The sequence below is a fragment of the Prionailurus bengalensis genome, chromosome B2 (assembly GCF_016509475.1).
Source record: "Prionailurus bengalensis isolate Pbe53 chromosome B2, Fcat_Pben_1.1_paternal_pri, whole genome shotgun sequence".
In the NCBI taxonomy this organism is placed as follows: domain Eukaryota; kingdom Metazoa; phylum Chordata; class Mammalia; order Carnivora; family Felidae; genus Prionailurus; species Prionailurus bengalensis.
Genome location: NC_057349.1, coordinates 26,418,573 through 26,432,995, shown reverse-complemented (window position 1 = coordinate 26,432,995; position 14,423 = coordinate 26,418,573). Strand labels below are relative to the sequence as shown.

Sequence of the window (14,423 nt, the reverse complement as noted above, 5' to 3'; positions counted from 1 at the left end):
GTGCTAGCATGGTGTTTGAAGACCTGACTTCAGCTTGTAATTCTGTGAATGCTTTTCAAAGCAGGACCCCAGGCACAATGTTTAAGTGTTCCTGGCAACAGCATTTCATGTCAAAAGATGTAAGACTCTCTATGACACAAAAAAGTTTTTAACTGAAGTTTTTATTGAGATAATTGTACAATTCAAATATATTTGTAAGAAATAACACAGTGTTATCCCATGTACCCTTTACCCAATTTCCCTCTTTGTCACCTCCTCAGAAATTGCAGTGCAGTATTATAAGCAAGATATTGACATTTATACAATTCACTGGTCTTATTCAGATTTCCCCCATTGTACTCATTTGTGCATGTGTCTGTGTTAGTGTGTGTGTTTATACAATGCCTTTTATCACACATGTTGGTTCATTCATCAACCACCAAAGTCAAAGTACTGAGTAGTTCTGACATGGATGCCTCATGTTGCCCTTTTACATCACCACCCCTAATCCCTGGAAACTAATCTGTCCTACACCCCCAAAGTTTTGTCATTTCAAAAAGTATCATACATGGAATAATACAGCTTGTAATCATCGGGAATTGTTTTTTTTTTTTTTCACTCAGTTTAAGTCTCCTGGAGATGCATCCAAGATGTGCGTATCAATAGTTTGTTTGGTGTTCTTATTGTCGAGAATTATTTCATGGTATAGATGTACCATAGTTTGTTTTGCCACTTACCTATTGAAGGATATGTGGGCTGTTTCCAGTTTGGGGCTGCTACATATAAAGCTACTGTAAACGTTCATGTACAGGTTTCTGTGTGAATATAGTTTTCATTTTGCCCAAGAGTCCAATTGTTGCGCTGTATGCTTGTTTACTTTAAAAAAAAAATGCCAAACTTGGTCTTTGCAAAGAGTTTGTAAACAAAATTTCTTGCACTAACTCTTTTTCTGCTTGAAATATCTAGGGTAGTGTCTGTGTCCCACTCTACACACTGACTGACACAGCAGTAGAGACAAGACACAAAATCCAGACTCAGGGTTTGTAACCAAAACTGAAAGACTAATGAAATGGTTACTTGTGTGTGAATACGATTGAAAGAGAAGCATTGTAGTAGGGAAAACATACAAGGGAGAAGTGGAGACCATTTTTCCTTTTTACCTTACCTCTACTTCAGGATTTATACCAGTTTTCCAGTTTAGGAAACAAGCAGAATAGAAGTAGTGACTTTTTACATTAGATCTTATAAAATCCAACTCTATTGGAGATGGGACAACTTATGATCTCTGTTTTCCACCATGTTTCTCTTTGGAATAATACTAAATTGTGTCAGTCTCCTTTTTTAGAATTCATGGCAAAAGCAACAGAGTTTTAGAAACAGAACTGGAAGGTGACGAGATAGCTCTGAAGCCTGTAAGGACTTCCTGAAATCTGTCACCTCACTTTGGGATTATTCCATTCTACTGATGAAATCACACTACGGCGATTTTTTGGACTGTGTTCTTAGAAAAGGGAAAGGGTTTCAAAATAACTGAAGACATGTATTTATCATATCCTCACTCTTGTAATTTTCTATCACATAGCTCTCTGTCTTCAGGCAAATGAGTATTAGAAGTATGAGTTCCAGGGGCGCCTGGGTGGCTCAGTCGGTTAAGCGTCCGACTTCAACTCAGGTCATGATCTCGCGGTCCGTGAGTTCGAGCCCTGCATCAGGCTCTGTGCTGACAGCTCAGAGCCTGGAGCCTGTTTCAGATTCTGTGTCTCCCTCTCTCTCTGACCCTCCCCTGTTCATGCTCTGTCTCTCTCTGTCTCAAAAATAAATAAACGTTAAAAAAAAAAAAAAGAAGTATGAGTTCTGGGCCCTGGATGTACCTCTGTCTCTAATAGAGCATGTGTGCCTAAACATGTTGTCTCTACCTCCTTTGCTTTTTAATTTCCAATTTTTTTAGTTGGACTAATAGTTTTCAAGCTAGAAGAGCTATTTATTGAGAAAGTTTTCCACTCTGGTAATCTGAGTTTCCTAATTCACGAAACCCCAGGATCAGAGCCTTGGGATCATTGCTGTGCTGTCTAATTAGAATCTCCACTCGATGCATACAACACTGTTTTTCCATTAGTGGCATCAAACCCGGGAGGAAAGTATATAAATCTTTAAGTCTTCCTTGGCTTCTATTTTCAGCATTCTCCTCTCTGGATTTGAGAATGCATATGTGCTCACTACTCTCTTTATGATATTTCCTAAAGACCTGCTCAATAAAAAGTGGATCTCCAATAACACAAAACACTAAAGATGAGGTAATACATTATTCCTTCAATTAGATGATGGAATAAAACACCTTTGACTGCCCATGGATAATTTCCAGTTCCTGACTACTAGTCTGATCCTTATAATATGTCAAAATTGCCTCAAGTTTAAAATATAGGCCTCATTTTTAATTCTATCTTTTTTTTAAATGTGTATTTATTTTTGAGAGAGAGAGAGTGGGGGAGGGGCCAAGACAGAGGGAAACACAGAATCTGAAGCAGGCTCCAGGCCCTGAGCTGTCAGCATAGAGCCCAGTGTGGGGCTTGAACCCATGAACCATGAGATCATGACTTGAGTCGAAGTCGGATGCTTAACCAACTGAGCCATCTAGGTGCCCCTTTAATTCTAAGCATTCTAATTCCAGAGAAACTTTATCCTTTTATACTAACATGTTTAACATATTCAAGATGCTGTCATAAATGTCAAACTCAAACAGAGCCCATTTCAACTAGTAATGGCTTTCCATCTTCCTTCTAGTACCTATATGACTAGTAAAGGGCCTGGCTATGAGCCTAATATATACAGGTAACAGATGAATGCTAGGGATTATACAGTCAAGCACCACAAATCCTATGCATTAGAAAATTTGCTATACCTCCTTAGAGGAATGACAAAGAGAAGGTAAAAAAATTTTTTACAATGTTTATTTTGAGAGAGAGAGAGAGAGAGAGAGTGCAAGCAGGGGAGGGGCAGAGAGAGAGAGGGAGACACAGAATCCGAAACAGGCTCCAGGCTCTGAGCTGTCAGCACAGAGCCCGACGCGGGGCTCAAACTCACGAATTATGAGATTATGACCTAAGCCAAAGTCAGATGTTTAACAGACTGAACCACCTAGGTGTTCCACGGCAAAGAGAATTTTTTATCCTAATGAATTTTTTTTAATCGTCTCCTCCTTCTCACCAAGAGGGAAATTCTTCAATCTCTGGGAGGCAAGCCTTAAGGATGCCTCACTCTAGGATAGAAGGAGGGCTAAAGAGCATCTGGATTCTGTCCCACATTGTGTCCTAATTATTAGTGAGAAGACTCACTGCTGATGTGATAGTAGTTGAGACCATTAAATAATCCTCAGATGCAGATCAGGGGTAATTTGTCCCAAGTTCTCAAAGCAAAGTGTAAGCACCTAAAAAGTCAACTGCTCCTCCAGGAACCTCACTGAAGAGCAGTAAGCACTGGTAAGGACATAGCCTTCAGCTGCCAGCAAGCAGTGGAGATAGTTGAGGCAAAATCAGTATCATCTGTGGTCTTGGCGCGATGAGTATGGCAGCAGGTAATCATTATGGCAGAGATTATGGTTTGACTTCAAACATACAAAGTATTCAGCAAGTGTTCAGGGAAAGGAGCACAAGGAGGTGCATGTTGATTAATCTGAATCATCATAATTCCATTCTTAGTTAATTCCATAGTTAGTGAAGGATTGGCACAGGCAAGTAATACAACTCTACCCAACAAGATGTGATGGGTATAATTGTTCTGCTGTTGAGTCCCCCTCTCCCCACCTCCATGGGAGATATCCTCAGGTTAGTATTGGTGGTATTCTACCTTTCCTGGAAGAGACCCAACCAAATCTTGCCTGATTACTGCACGCAACAAACTGCAATTTGTTGTGTGTGTCAGTAGTTTGAGCAGGGTTCTTCTGGGCAGTCCTGCTCTTCGTGATATCATCTGGGGTCACTCACTGGTGTTGAGATGACAGCTAGTATGCCCTAAAGGGTCCAAAAAGTCTTCACTCACAGTCTGGTGCCTTATCAGGGAAGGCTGGAAGGCTGACATCAGCAGAGAGTTCAGATGACCAGGACATTCTCTACATCTGGCCTCTCTATGTGGTCTCTATACATGGTTCTTCCAACATGGTAAACATCCTACACAGTGGTTCAGGTCTAACAAGAGTATGGGTTCTAAAAGACCTAGGAAGAAACCTCAAGACTCATTTTGATGGCCTTGAAGTCTCAGAATATCATTTCTATCACATTCTATTGGTCAAAGCAAAACAACTGAGTAAGCCCAGCCCAGAGTCAAGTGAAGGGAGTTAGATTCCACCTCTTGATGTGAGAAGCAGCATGAATGTGCAAAGAGGAATTGATGGCAGCCCTCTTTGGAAACTGTCCACTTCAGGTCATCCTTGGGCCATTCAATTCACATCCCTTTCTCAGGCAAAATACACTCACTCCATGTGTTAGTCTTATATTGCCGTGTAGCAAATTAACACAAACTTAGCTCTGAAAACAATACACATTTACTATCTCACAGCTTCTGTGCTTAGGAGTCTGTGACCAACTTGCCTGGGCTCTCTGCTCAGGGTCTCACATGACTGTAACCAAGGTGTCAACTGGACCATGTTATCATCTGGAGGGTTGACAGGGGAAGAAACTGCTTCCAAGTGTTTTAGGTGGGTGGCAGAATTCATTTACTTGTGATGTATGACTGACAATCCTGGTTTTTTTCTGGCTGTCAGAAGAAGCCAACCTCAATCCTGAGAGATATCCTGCAGTTCCTTGCTTTGCGGGCTTCCTCAGTGACACTGCTCACTTCTTTAAGCCAGCAAGAAGAACCTCTCACTTCAGTATGCTACAATGGAGTCTTATTTATACATAACCTAAACATAACCTAAACATCTCATCACCTTTGCCATATTCTGTTGATTAGAAGCAAGTCACAGATCCCACCCTCACTCAAGGGAAGGGAATTCCATGAAGTCATAAATATCGGGAGATGGACATTATTGACCACAGTTTCTGTCTACAACCCTCTCTCTTTGGAGGCCCCAAAATTTGGCATCTTAAACAAAAAAGTTATTTGCTTTTGAATGGGCTCTGATGGAAAGTTTTTACTTAAGATCACTTTTCTGGTTGCAGTCAAATGGCATCTGGAACTGGAATCATCTGAAGGCCTAATGGTCTGGAAGTCCAAGATGCCTTCTTCAATCACATGTTTCATGCCTGGTTGGGGTAACTAGCATGCTAGAGCCTGGCTGGGCATTTCTGTCTCTCCATGTAGCCTCTCTATGTGGCTACCTTGAGCTTCCTCACACTGCGAGAGTCTCAGAGTAGTCAGACTCATTGCATGGCAGCTAGTTTCACAAAAGTGAACATTTCAAGAATCCCATGCAGAAGCTGCAAGGTTTTGTATGATGTAGGCTCATGCAGGAGCCATGCAGGGTAACTTCTGTCACATTCTATTGAAGAAAACCAAGTTGTAAGAGTTATAAGGCCAGTCCAGATTCAAGGGGTAGGGACTACACCAGAGCATGAATACTCAGAGTCATGGCTCAGTCAGAGAACCATTTGTAGAGACTAACTATTAAAACCTAAAATATGGCAACCTGGAAAATCAGCATAATTACATTGTTTCAAAAACTTTCTTTCACAGGCATATCACTTACATCCTGTCCAGATTCCAGATATAATTTTGACTAAACAACCAATGCCATGTAGGTGCATTATCCTCTAGTTATTTAATGACCAGGCATCAAACACACATAGTCACCCTGAAACTGTCTAACTATGGCAAGCTATGGATATGCCATCATCCATTATCTTGGATAGCTTGATGGAGTCTTATACAAGACTAAGACATCAGAAAGATCTGCTGAGAACTCCTGGAAAGGCTTTTCCTCCTGAAAAGAAATAGGTGAGGAAAAACTCATCTTTCTGCTTTTGAGGATTGTGATGTGAAGGCTTGATGCCTAGAGTTGCAGTAGCTATCTTGCGATTATGAAAAGGAAGTCAAAATTGTAGAGAAGCAACTGAAAACTGCTGAGCAACTGTAGTAACCAATCCTGAAACTTCTTAGCTCCAGGCTTCTTGTTATGTGAGATGGAAAGTTCCTTATCCTATAAACTACTTTAAATGAGTGTTCTGTTACTTACAACTCAATGTATTCTTATTAATACATATCTCCAGGCCACCAAATAGTGGAAAGGAAAGGAATATAGTACAGAAAAACTTTAATGGCCACTAGGGCATACTGCCAAAGAAAGTTGAGCCTTTGGAGCTCACTGGTTGGGAACCTACCCATTTGACTATTCTTCCTGAGGCAGTGTCCTGAGAGAACAAGTTTGTTGTCTTGTTTCCTTAGAGATTTTTTTAACCCTTTCTAATCCTTAATTATTCTCCCCCTTTCTAAGGCTGGCTTCATGTTGGAAAAACAAGATTACATTTTAGGAAATGTATCCTTAATTATAAAAACCTGGTGTTGCCTCCAACTGTTCCACAGATTATTACTAACTCCAGAATTAGAATCAAATGACCTTTTGTGGCCAGAATATCAGTCTCTTAGCACCTTAACCAAGTACCACACACTTGGTGGCTTAACACAAATTTATTTTCTCACAGTTCTAGAGGCTATAAGTATGAAATTAAGGTGTCATCATAGCCATGTTTTCTCTGAAGGCTCTAGGTGAGGATCTTCCCTTGCCTCTGCCTAGCTTCTGATAGTTACCAGCAATCCTTGGGGTTCCTTGGCTTGAAGATAGAGTACTCCAGTGTCTGCCTCTACAATCACTTGATGTTCTCCCTGTGTGTGTCTGTGTCCAGATTTTTCTTTCTTTTTTTTTTTTTAAGGACAGTTATACTGGATTTAGGGTCTATTCGATTCCAGTTTGAACTCATCTTAACTGAATTACATCTGCAAAGACCCTGCTACCAAATAAAGTCACAGTCCCAGGACCTTTGAACATGTCTTTTGAGGGGGTGCAATTAAATCCACAAAAAGTACTGGTGATGAGTCTATTAAAGAACTCATGTGATACTGAACATCATCCTTAATTGGAAGATTCTAATGAAGTGTTGGCAGCACAAAAGATAACAGCATAAGGGCAGATTTGGAACAACTGAAATTATTTTATTTTTTTATATAAAGCTTGTCTATTTATTTATTTATTTATTTATTTATTTATTCATTTATTTTGTGAGAAAGAGACAGACAGAGACAGAGCTGAGGATAGGCAGAGGGAGGGAGAGAGAGGGAATCCAAGCAGACTCCACACCTGTGTGAAGCCTGATGAAGTTTCAGTCTCCTGAACCATGAGATCATGACCTGAGCCAAAATCAAGAGTCAGATGCACTTAACTGACTGAGCCACTCAGGTGCCTCTGGAAAAGGTGAATTTAAATAGCGAGATGATTGGATGGTGAGGAAGGAGAATGTAAAAGAGTCTGGGTAAAGTTATCTGAAGAAATAGAATTCTCTTGGGTGGCCAGAAAAACCATGTGGGAAACAATAAAGTCTTTCATTTATCCAGCATTTACAACTTGGCAGCCATGAATGAAACACTGCATGTATTGTTTCATTATTTCTCATAACTCCTAAAAGTAAGAAGTATCTCCATTTTCTAGAAAAGGAAGTTGGAGTATAAGGAAGTTAAATAAATTGCTTGAAGTTTACTTAGTAAATAAAGTCAGGACCAGGAATAAAATTCAGTTTTGTTTGACTGCAAAGTCCATGCTCTTTCCAGTCACAGAAGTCATCCTGCACTGAGTCAACAAATACTTATTGCATGCCTACCATATGTCACATACTGGACCAGAGAGTAGGTGCCAATACATGCTGCCAAACTGCCTTCAATAAAAGTAATCATTGTTTACATTTCCACTCACAGTGCATAAAAGTATTTGATTCTCCAGTCCCTTCCCCAAACTGAATATTCAATCTGGAATTCTTCAAAATTTGATAGTATCAGCAGTACCTTGTCTTAATTTGCATGTTTTTGAGCATTAGTGAAGTTAAACATCTCTTCAAATGATTGTTTTACCATTTTTATTCATTTTTCTCTAAATCACCTTGTCATATATTTTGTCCATCCATTTCCTATTGAGTTTATCTTCTTACAGACTTATGAAAGATATTTATGTATGCTAGATAGTAATGATCTGTTAATTTATTTTTTTTAAGTTTATTTATTTATTTTGAGAGAGACAGAGACAGTGTGAGTGGGGGAGGGGCAGAGAGAGAGGGAGAGAGAGAATCCCAAGCAGGCTCCATGCTGCCAGCGCAGAGCCGGACATGGGGCTTGAACTCATGAAACTGCAAGATCGTGACCTGAGCTGAAAGTAAGACTTGGTTTCTTAACCGATTGAGCCACCCAGGAGCCCCAAGTTCTGTTATTTTATATATTATAAATATATTACTTTCATGACTTTCAGGAGATGGAAATTATTGACCCTAAGGTCTGTCCCTAGGGTCCATTTCTTTTCATTTCCCTTTATTTTTAGTAAGTAACTTATGCAAGTATTCTTCACAGTAAGATTATAGAACTGTTCTGCTATTTTTTCTGTTTATATTGTTATGTAAAATGTAATAAAATACATTTTTTCTCAAACAGATAGCCAATTATCTCAAAACCATCTATTGATAGTATATTTTTCCTTTGTTATATCTTACATTACAATTTAGACATGATTCTTATACTAGAATCTCATTTGTTTTGTTGATTTAATTATCTATTCCTTTTTCAATGCCAAACTCTTTTAATATAATAGCTTTATATGTCATAATATTTTTCTCTTTATGAGTCTTTGTTTTCAAAATTTCTTTTTTAGTTCCACACATTTTCTCTTCCTGGAAAATATCAGAATCCTTTGTCAAATTCTTTCCACTGAGACTTCTAGGGGGAATACCATTAAATTTATAGATTAATATAAAATATTTATTTCTTTATAATATTGTTTCCTACCCTTTAACTTAGGACTGTAAAGTTTTAAGGGTTTTGTCACATAGTTCAGATACTCTTCTTATTAGATTCATACCAAGGTTTTATAATTTATGTAGTTATTCTCACTGGGAGTTTATTTTTCCTGATATTTTCTAATTGGATACTGCTTAAAAAATAGAAAACCAAGACACGATCAATTTCTATATCTTGATTTCTTTTCTTCACATTATAGGGTTTCACCATAATCTGTTCTTCTCTACATAGTCATACATCTATATGAAAATAGGAAGAGTAAATGCAAATGTCAAGGGATTATGAAAGGGAAAAAGTCCAAATTATCTTGGGCCCTAATAGTCCCAATAATGCTAGTGTAGACAAAGATCTACCATATTAAGGCAGTTTTATGATTGAGAGCCTTGGTAAAGGGAGCATGCCAGCCACATAATGAAGCCTGTAGGGTACCTATATCTGCTATTTTCTCACTCTTATAAGTAGCTGACAAATGCAGGTAGAACAAAAAGACAAACAGCTTTCCCACCAGTGATTAAAAATCCAGCGTGTTTTGGGATGGCATGAAGCCTTGGGATTCTAGATATCTTTATCTAAATGAATGGAGTCCAAATGAAAAGGTTAGAGCCCCTACTCATGCATGGAATCAATGCACAAGAGAATAAAAAGCAGAGTCTTTATGTGCTGCTAGGGCCTGGCTCTCATACCTGTATGAACATGGGTTGAGCTTGGATAAGACTACCCTAAGAAGGCCCAGGAAATAAACCGTCCCCACTGTATCAAAACCGGGATTGATGGAAACTATCAGTCAGTCAAAGTATTTGTTGAACACTCGCTGTATGCCTAACTAATGGTAAAGAAAACCACATCTGAGAAGGCTTGGTGAAAACTCTAGAGGTAAGACCATTTACCTATCTCATCACTCTTCAAGCCAACTTCTCTCCTCCAAGGTAATACAGAACAGAACCTTTAGTAGGATGACAAAACTTCTGTCCTTTCTCTTTTTTCATACCACCTGAAAAGAATCTCAAGATGGTGAGTGGAGAGAGCAGAAATGGGAGGAGGACAAAAGAAGGAGGTGGGTTGAGGTGGGTGGAAGATGAAGGTGGGAGGAAGGTAGTGATAGGAGTCAGACCTCCAAAATGTAAAAAAATATATATATGTTGTATGTTTTTCTGGAGGAAATGTAAGATACACATACAGTCACCATTTTGGACCTGTTTCTTCCAAGTCTTAGGAGATATTGGGTTTATCTTTGGAGGACTTCATACATTCCCATAATTTGGATAAGGATGCTGACTTTCAAGGGCTACATACAGAAGGATCTTGTGTCTGCCTCCAAAAATAAAACACTGATGTGCTTTAGAATTGTAGGTCATGTTTTATTCAGGACATCAGAAGTAAAATACTTGAAATAAGAGGAGTTACAAAGGCAGTCACTCTCCCTACCTCTGAGAGAAGCCACAGGTGAATGAGGTGTGATATGGGTAAAATAGAGATATCCCCTACTTATCCTGGCACTAGCTCCTCATTGAAAGGGAGAAACACTTCTAAGTGTGAGAGTTGGTGAAGCTATTCAAATAATTCCTCACCTAGTCTCCTCATCAATACTCTCCCAAGTTCAAAGAAAAAGCTGACAGTAAGAATTTAAAGGACAATACCCATCCAAGAGATCCAAATAAAAAGGCACCTCATAAATTTTAAAAACAATAATAAAAATTAAAAATAACAAGTTTAAAAAAGGAACCTCATACTGAAGATACAATAGTGCATTCGCAAGAACAGCAGCGGCCACAGTGAGATTAGCAACAGCAACATCAATTACAGCAGTAATAATGACAAAAAGTAGACTGGTGACCTCTATCAGAAATGGACAGATCCAGCATGCAGAAAATCCGTAAGGACATAGTTGAGCTCAACAACGCCATCAATTAATTGGATATAATTGACATTTATAGATTACTTCATCGAACAACAGAAGAATGTACATTCTTTCCCAGTTCACGTGAAACATTCACCAACATAGAGTATATTCTGTGCCATAAAACACACCTTAGCAAAGGTAAAACAGAAGTCATGCAATGTCTGCTTTCAGAGCACAATAGAATTAAGCAAGAAATCAATAACAGAAACAACTGGAAAATCCTAAAACATGTGGAGATTAAGCAACACACTTCTAAAGAACACATGGGTCATGGATATTAAAAGCATAATAAAGAGTACTATGTACAAGTCTATTTCAAAAAATTTGGCAACCAGATGAAATGAACCAATTCCCTGAAAGTCAAAATCTGCCAAAACTTACACAATAAGAGATAGTCATTTTAAATAGGTTTATATTTATTAAAGAAATTGAATCAATAATAAATAAGCTTCCAAAACAGACCCAGGGGGGTTCACTGGTGAGTTCTACCAAACATTTAAGGAAGAAATTATACCAATTCTCTACAATCTCTTTCAGAGGATAGAAACAGAGGGAATACTTCCTAACTCATTCTATGAGGCCAACATTATTCTAACCAAAATTTGCAAAGATATTACAAGGGAGAAAAAAATACAAAGCAATACTTTTCATGGACAGGGATGTAAAGACCCTCAACAAAATATTAACAAACGGAATGTAACAGTGTATAAAAAGAATGATATACCACAACCAAATGTCATTTATCTTAAGTATGTAAGCCTGGCTTGGCACTTGAAAACCAAATTAATGTAACCCATCACCTCAGCAGGCTGAAAAAGAAAAATCACATGATTATATCAATAGATACAGAAAAATCATTTATAATAAGCCAGGCTAATGCAATAGGACAAGGAAAAGAAACAGAATGTAAACTGATTGGGAAAGAAGACGTAAAACTGTCCTCGTTCATAGGTAACATGATTATCTATGTCGAAAATCCAAAATAAAATTGACCAAAAAAAAAAAAAAAAAAAGCAAACACAAAAATCTCCTGGCACTAATAATCAATTATAACAAGATTGCAGAATACAAAATTAGTATCCAAAATATTAGGAAATAGAAATATGTTTTTCTATATACCAGCAATGGATAAGTATAATTTGGAGTTAAAAACACAATACTATTTACATTAACACCCCCTAACATGAAATACTTAGGTATAAATCTATCCAAATGTGTGTAAAATATATGTAAGGATAACTATAAAACTCTGACGGAAGAAGTCAAAGAAGAGCTAAATAAATGACATGTATTCCATTATCATGGATAGGAAGACTCAATATTGCCAAAATGTCCATTCTCCCTACTTGGTCCATAGATTCAATGCAATCCCAATCAAAATCCCAGCGAGTTATTTTGCTGATATTGACAAATCAATTCTAAAGTTCATATGGACAGGGTGCCTGAGTAGTTCAGTCAGTTAAGCATCCAGCTCTTGATTTTGGCTCAGGTCATAATCTCTTGGGTTTGTGGGTTCAAGCCAGGTGGAGCCTGCTTGGGATTCTCTCTCCCTCTCTCTCTCTCTGCCCCTCCCATGCTTTTGCACTCTCTCTTTCTCTTTCAGAAATAAATAAATAAACATTAAAAACAATAAAGTTCATATGGAGAGACAAAATACCCAAAACAGCCAACACAATATTGAAGTAGAAAAATAAAGTTGGAAGACTAACACTATCTGACTTCAAGACTTACTTCAAAGCTACAGTAATCAAGACAGGGTGGTATTGGAAAAAGAAGAAACAAAAGATCAATGGAACAGAATAGAAAGCGCAGAAATAGATCACATTGATAGAGTCAACTGATCTTTCACAGAAGAGTGAAGACAATTCAGTGAAGCAAAGACTATTTGTCTTTTCAACAAATGGTGCTGGAACAGCTGCAGAAAGAAAGAAAGAAAGAAACCTAAACACAGTCTTTATACCCTTCCACAAAATTAACTCAAATAGTGTATTGACCCCTAAATCTAAAATGAAAAACTATAAAACTCCTAGATGATGATGTAGGAGAAAACCTACATTATCTACTATCTAGCCCTGTGCGTGGTGATGACTTTTTAGATACAACACTGAAGGCACAATTCATGAAAGAAATAATTGATAAGCTGGACTTCATTAATATTAAAAACTTCTCTGTGAAAGATAATGTCAAGAGAATGAGAAGACAAGCTGCAGACTAGGAGAAAATATTTACAAAAGACATATTTGATTAAGGACTGTTTTCCAAAATATACAAAGAACTCTTTAGACATTAACAATAAGAAAACACAACCCACTTAATGAATAAGCCAAAGATTGGGACGCCTGGGTAGCTCAGTCAAACATCAGACTTCGGCTCAGGTTATGATCTCATGGTTCATGGGTTTGAGCCCCATGTCGGGCTCTGTGCTAATAGCTCAGAGCCTGGAGCCTGCTTCAGATTCTGTGTCTCGCTCTCTCTCTCTGCCCCGCCCCTGTTCATGCTCTGTGTCTCTCTCTCAAAAATAAGCAATCATTTTAAAAAATTTTTTAAAAGAATAAGCCAAATATCTTAACATACAGGTCACCAAAAATACAAATCACAAATATATATATGAAGATATGTTCTACATTATAGGTCACTGTGGAAATGCAAATTAAAACAACAATGAGATACCACTATACATCTGTTAGAATGGCCCAAATTCAGAACACTGACAATACCAAATGCTGATGAGGATGTGGAGCAACAGGAACTGTCATTCATTCCTGATGGGAATGCGAAATAGTACAACCACTTTGGAAGACCATTTTGCCATTTTTTACAAAACTATATTAACTCTTACCAGCATTCACATTCATTGCTATTTACCCAAACGAGTTGAAAATTTATGTTCACACAAAAACTATACATGGATGTTTACAGCAACTTTATTCATAATTGCCAAAGATTGGAAGGAATCGAAATGTCCTTCAGTAAGTGAATGGATAAACTGTGGTTATCCACAGAAAATACAGTATTATTTATTGCTAAAACAAAATGAACTATCAAGTCATGAAAAGGCAGAGAAATCTTTTTTTTTTTTTTTTAATTCATGGAACGCTTCACAAATTTGCATGTCATCCTTGCACAGGGGCCATGTTAATCTTCTCTGTATCATTCTAATTTTAGTATATGTGCTGCCGAAGTGAGCACCAAAGAGGAATCTTATTAAAGAAATGGAGTAATGGATGTTAGTAAGTGAAAGAAGCCAATCTGAAATGACTACATATTATATTATTCCAACTATATGATATTCTGGAAAAGGCAAAATTGTGGTGACAGTAAAAAGATCAGTGTTGCCAAGTATTGTAAGGAGAGGGGTAAAAAGGCAGAGCACAGAAGATTTTGGTGGTGGTGAAACTACTCTATGTGATACTATAATGGTCGATATGTCATTAAACATCTGCCTAACCCCACAGAATATACAACACATTCATTACATTAGAGTGACCCCTAATGTAAACTATGGACTTGGTTTGATTATGATATGTCAGTGTAGGTTCTCATTGATTGTAACAAATAC

General features: G+C 37.8%; 1 non-coding gene across 1 annotated transcript; it reads right to left on the bottom strand.

Moving 5' to 3' along the window:
* Positions 1-13,946: 13,946 nt before the first annotated feature.
* LOC122490627 lies at positions 13,947-14,053 on the bottom strand. The gene has a single exon (XR_006299175.1). It is a non-coding gene; the product is annotated as a U6 spliceosomal RNA (small nuclear RNA).
* Between the last annotated feature and the right edge of the window lie 370 nt (positions 14,054-14,423).